The 6,235-nt window shown below is 32.0% G+C and overlaps 1 pseudogene; it reads right to left on the minus strand.

Annotated features, from left to right (window-relative positions):
* Positions 1-3,940: 3,940 nt before the first annotated feature.
* On the minus strand, positions 3,941-5,281 carry LOC129947645 (uncharacterized; annotated as a pseudogene).
* Between the last annotated feature and the right edge of the window lie 954 nt (positions 5,282-6,235).

The following is a 6,235-nucleotide window of genomic DNA, read 5'->3' on the forward strand; positions in this document are numbered from 1 at the left end:
TAAAGAAAGGAATGTCAGCTGAAGAATACGAACTTTTTACAACTAAAGGATATTTTACAATTAGACGTTCTGACAAATTTTGGTGTGGCACATTGTCTGATATGACAATTGAGCTATCGCTCATGAGAACGATGAAATGCCTAGGTGGTCTTACTCATGAACGAGGAGTAAACGAAAGCGTGCTTTCCAAGTGGACTTTAGGAATGGTATTCTTTCCTATTTCAATTATACGGTTATAGTGACGTGAAAAGTAAAAAAACATTTAAACGAATATAGATATGTATGCTTCACAAAATCAGCATATAAAAGTAAATTTAATATTGCATCACTACCACCAACAGAAGCAGCAGCACGACAACATTCATTCCGAGCCTATCACCAGGTCAGAACCGTTATTGAAACTTATTTCTTGCAGGTGTAAAAAAGGATGTCAAAAAGCCTGTGGATGAAGAAAAGCTGGATTAAAATGCTCCGTTATATGCGCAAATTGTAGTGGTAGTTGTAATAATTCGCCAATTTCATCATATAATTACGAACGGCGACTATTTTTGAAAAAGCTTTCGATGAAATCGGAAATGAAGAGACGTGTGATGAACCTGATAGTCACATCGCAGATGATGATGACGAAATTTCAGTCCTAGATGTTTCGGTCGATGCTCAGGACGAAGTCGTAACACGCGGTCCATCAACAGCAAAGCGAAAAAGATTGCGCTAAATTTTAAAATAAAATTTATCACAAGTGGATTAGGCTTTTGGGGAAACCACAATTTAAAAAACGCGCTGCTTACTCTACCTCTAGGCGGTGTGGAAATGAGTTTTTTTAAAAACGTCTATTGAAATGGATGTTGTGGCGCTCGTACGCCAAAAACTATTGATTTTATGAAAAAAATTATTGATACATAAATTGTAGTAAATTTTTTCTAGTTTAATTTTGTACATAAGTATTTTTTTCGTAAAATGCGTCGAAAAAGAGATATTCCCAAACCGTTTTAGGCGCCATTTTTTCAAGATGGCGGCGCGAGCGGCGGGGGTGCGAGGTGGCAAAGTTGAAATTCGAAAAGAGCATACCCAAATCTATAAATTAACCAATTTTCAAAACTCCCGGAAAACTTTCCAGGTAAAACTACCTTCTTTGGACTATAAACAAAAATAAAAACCTTGTTGAACTAAACAAAATTTAGAAAAATAAAAAACACTAGCTGACCCGGCAGACTTCGTACTGCCTCAATCGATAAATAAAAGACTTAAGCTTTTGTATAAAAGAATTTCAAAACAAATAAAACGTAGTGCATAAAAAAGCATTTTTTTTATTAAGCATGAAGTTTTACACACACTGTTATGGTACAGTTTGTTAATCAATTTAAAGCTTTCTCATAAACTATATTTTTAACTTCCCATAGGAAGTTATTGTAATGGGTTCGATTTGTCAAGTCGAAATAAAAGATATTTAAAAAGATGTCTGTGCGTGCGTGTGTACGTACGTTCGCGACGTTTTTTTCGTTGTCTATAGCTCAAGAACCAGAAGAGATATCGACTCCAAATAAATTTTGTTATACAGATAATAAGGCAGGAAGATACAGAAAGGGCTCTCAAGAAAATTGCGTGGGTGGTTTTTTTACCATAGCAGTTTAAAAAAAAGGTGAACGTTTTGGTTAACCCTAAATATCTTACGAACCAAAAACGCTGGAGATTTGAATTAAATTTTATATAATATATTGTAACATGATATCAAAGAAGTATATTTTTTGAAAAAAATCCATTTAACGGTTTTGTTATAAATCAAAAAAACTGAAAAAGAATTTGTCACCTCCAAAATTGTACGACTAAAATCTGATTTCATCTCCAGAACAATTTGTGCAACGAAGAATAATGTTTTTGACATCTGATAAATTTTGAGAAAAATCAAATTGACAGTTTTCTTATAAAAAATAAAAATCTAAAAAAAAACGTTACTCAAAGTTGGTAAAAATTGAATATAGATTCAAATATCTTTTCAAAAAATTGAAATTTGAGTTTCAAACTTATTTTATTGTTTTCAACAAACGTTAAGAAAAATCGAATTGACAGTTTTTTACAAAAAATTAAAACCTAAAAAAAATTATTAAAAGTTAGTAAAAATTGATTTTCGACTCAAATATATTTTCAAAACTTTGAGATATTGGCTTGAATTTGCTTTTATCTTTCAAAAAATATTGTTGTCACCATTCAGTAAAATTTTGAAAAAAATCGAATTGACAATTTTTTACAAAAATTAAAAACCGATACAGAATTAACAAAAGTTGGTAAAAAATGATTTTCGACTTAAAGATCTTTTCAAAAATTTGATATAATAGCTTCTAACTAATTTTTACTTATAAGAAATATTAGGGGTATTCACGATTCGATGCAAGTGGTCTTGTATCGTTGCAAAAGTGCAAAAGTGTAACATTTTCTTCCACTAAAACAACAAAATATACAGACTACAATTTTGTTACACTTTTGCTATACCCGAACCCTATTGCAACACAAAAATACAACGGTGCAAAATTTGTCTGTTGTAGTTGACAGTTTGGCAGCTGTCATTTTATCAGAAATTTTGGTGGGCTTTAAGTTTAAATTGAATTTGAAGTTATTGCCGCATTTATGCCAACGACAAAAATCAGAAAAAAGAATGGAAAAAAAGATTCAGATCTAAGGAATATAAAGAAGTGCCGTCGACGTGACAAAGCGGTAAAAAAATGGACGGAAAAAGAAATTTTAATTATATTAGATTACATTCAAGAAGCTGGATACTTCGAGGTAAGATATAATCAAAATGTTTCAAAATGTTTTTTGCTCAAAAAACATTTTATTTTAGAAGCCAACAGCACAAATATTTTACAGAAAACTGTTAGAACAGAAGCCATTAGACGCCACTTGGGAGTTGATCAGGTGGAAAATGAGAAGCCTGAAAACTTCATTTTCTAAAGCTACAGAGTGGCAAAAATCAACTGGTGCTGGTCTCATGGAAACAGAAAAGGGACTTGGTACTGTTCAAGGTGAGACAACAATTGAGATTTAGATACAATTTTGTATACGTTCCTAACAATTTTGTGTTTATTTCTTATTAGCAAAAGTTCTTAAAATCTGTCCCTGCTACGACAGATTGAAGGAGATTTTTGGTGACAAAACCGAAGGCCGCACTTCTTTCCAAACATATGAGCTTCCAGATTTCGTTTGTTCAGACGAAGAAACCCCGGATCAACTTGGATATGAGATTATTGAGATAATCGAGGAACAAAACTCAAATGATCCAATTGTGTCCATCGAATCTCCTCCTAGTCCATTATTTGAGCTTTCTTGTGTAGAACCACAGCCACCAATACCAATCACACCAACTACACAAGAAAACGGTAAATCTGGTGAAGAGCCATTGAGTAATCCTCGTAAATGTGCCGATAAACTTCGGAAATTTGCCCCAAGAACAGCCATCGACCAGCTGTCCCAACTTCATGCAGAAAGACAAGCCTTCCAGGAAAAAAAATTAAAGTTAGAAACCGATAAACTCATTCAAAATGCCGATATTGAAGAAAAAAAACTTAATCTAAAAAAAGAAAAAATGCAGAAAGCATTAGAAATAGAGGAGAGAAAACTTCAACTCGAAGAAGAAAAGATAAAAAATGATTATGAGATAAGAAAGCTCCAAATTGAAAAAGATGAACGAATTGCATTGAGAGAAATTGAACTGAAATACAAAAATGGATAATATTTACAAAATGTGTACCTACCTCTTGTTAATATTAATTATTTTTTAACTGATTTATGTCATAAGTTATATTAATGAAAAAAAGGTTTATTTTTTTTATTATTTTATTATTATTATATTTTTTTTGTCTTAATTTTAATAACTCACAAATGTGATAAAAAATAAAAAAGCAAATGAATTCGATTTTTAATTTCTTTTCACTTTTATTGTCTCCAAGAAAGAAAATACCTTAAAACAGAAAGATAGGTACTGCTTATTCAAACATGAGATAATACAATCCTTGCCTTTTTATCTCAGAATTTTTCTTATTTGTATTATTTTCATAAGGACAATCTTCTTCCTCTCCAATGTCTTCATTTTGAAAAGATCTACCCAATTCCAAATCAGATTCACTTAACAAGATGTTATGTATGATACAACATACTATTATCCACTTGCAACACATTTTGTGGCTGTTTTTGTTGTGAATGCGCATCCTTAGTTCTTTTAGGCTGCCAAATTTTTCTTTAAGTAGGCCGAAGCAATGTTAAACTCTTACTCGATATCTGCTGTGTCGTAAATTGAATGCTTTTCGTTTTGAACTGTCCAATTGCTCTGAGTTGCTTCTGAATGGTGTTATAAGGAAGTCGCTGAGGGGATACGCAGAGTCTCCCGCGATCCATTGGTGAGCCGAGACATAATTCTCTTTGTTTTTAAAAATTGAGCAGTTCTTAAAAATTTTGGCATCGTGACTGCTGCCAGGGCTTCCAACTACAACATCACGAATCCGTAACTTGTTATCACATACTACTTGAGCTTTAATTGAATATATGTGATTTCGTGAAAAATATGCTTCGTGGTCTATTACTGGTGCCTCTGCCAACTTTATTTCCGTACCATCAATATAGCCTATGCATAATGGTAGCTCATGATAAGTTTCGGCAACGATTTTTTTTCTCTCTTCATTGTTTGGCCAAAATATATACTTGGGTAGCTGTTCTATTAGAGCTCGAAAAACTTTATTAGTAATTTTGCTCAATGTACCTCCATCTCCAACTCCAAAAGTTGTTGCAATTTTCCTAACAGATGCGTTTTCACCTGATGAACCTAAACAGTAGAGAACAATGGCCAGTTGTAGTCCAATTGAGAATTGTTTGCACGCATGTGGTTTTTGAAACTCTTCATCATCACTAATTAAGGAAAGCAAAAGATCGAATTGATGTCTTTCCATTCTCAACATTTGGCGGAAACGATCGCTGTCCAATGTTGATAAAATGTTCTCACGCCAGTCAATTGATTTAGGCACAGTGATAGTTAATCCACGACGAACAGCCAGGACGAACAACAATTCTTCATAAAGTTCAACAAGGATTTCATCGACACCATCTTCGTTTTCACTTTCTGCATCACCTTTAATAAAAAATGTGTGGCATTATTTTTATCTTTATTTTTTTTGTTTCCCCATACTTTCAATCAACATAATTTTATCAGAAGCATTTTCCAATAAATATACAATTATATTTTCTTTTTCACTTTTTTTGGCATCTTTTATGAACAGAACAAATTTATTGAACACAAATGTTTCAATTTTTTTTTGTGTCATGAGAGACGTCATGATTTGACGTTTTTACTATGGATTGCTATGTTTAGAAAAGGTGTGTTCACGATGTAAAAAAAAACCCAAATTTCGCAATTTAACATTTTTTGTTTCATCGGATCGTGAATACCCCTATTGTTTTCAAAATTAGGACAAGTTTTGAGAAAAATCGAATTGACAGTTTTTTTTACAAAAAATAAAAACCTAAAAAAATTGTATAAATGTTGGTAAAAATTGATTTACGACTTAAATATGTTTTCAAAAATTGTAGATATTGGCTTTAAACTACTTTTATCTTTCAAAAAATATTTTTGTTAACATTCAGTAAAATTTTGAAAAATATCGAATAGAACGTTTTTGTACAAAAATTAAAAACCTAAAAAAAAAACAGTACTAAAACTTGGTAAAAATTTATTTTCGACTCAAATAGGTTTTCAAAAATTAAAAATATTGGCTTCAAACTTATATTATTTTACATTGTTTTCGATATTCAGTAATTCTTATATAAAAATCCCAAAGTCCGTTTTTTCATATAAAATAAAATCTACGAAAAATAGTATGCAAATTTGGTAAAAATTGACAGGAGTAGGTACATATAGACAAACTTTTAAGCAAGATAAATCGACAGACGGGATGGGAAGTTATCAGCGTCTTTTTTTTAAATGGAAAGTAAACTCGGTTCCTTAATAAATATGAGACTTAACAACGTCTAAAGTTTTTTTCGAAATATTTTTAGTGCTCGTCTCTCACCGTTCTGCCAGATCCATTCTTAAAAATCACGACTTTTGATTTTTCCGAGCCAACTTCTAGATTTATTGATCATCAACTGAAGAGCAATTGGTGACAGGCAAGAATGACAACGTCATCGGCATACATGACCAATTTGATCCACTTTTTAGCAAACTCCACTCCACAGTTGAGATTCTCCACCAAAT

Source organism: Eupeodes corollae, chromosome 2 (genome assembly GCF_945859685.1).
Source record: "Eupeodes corollae chromosome 2, idEupCoro1.1, whole genome shotgun sequence".
Classification (NCBI taxonomy): domain Eukaryota; kingdom Metazoa; phylum Arthropoda; class Insecta; order Diptera; family Syrphidae; genus Eupeodes; species Eupeodes corollae.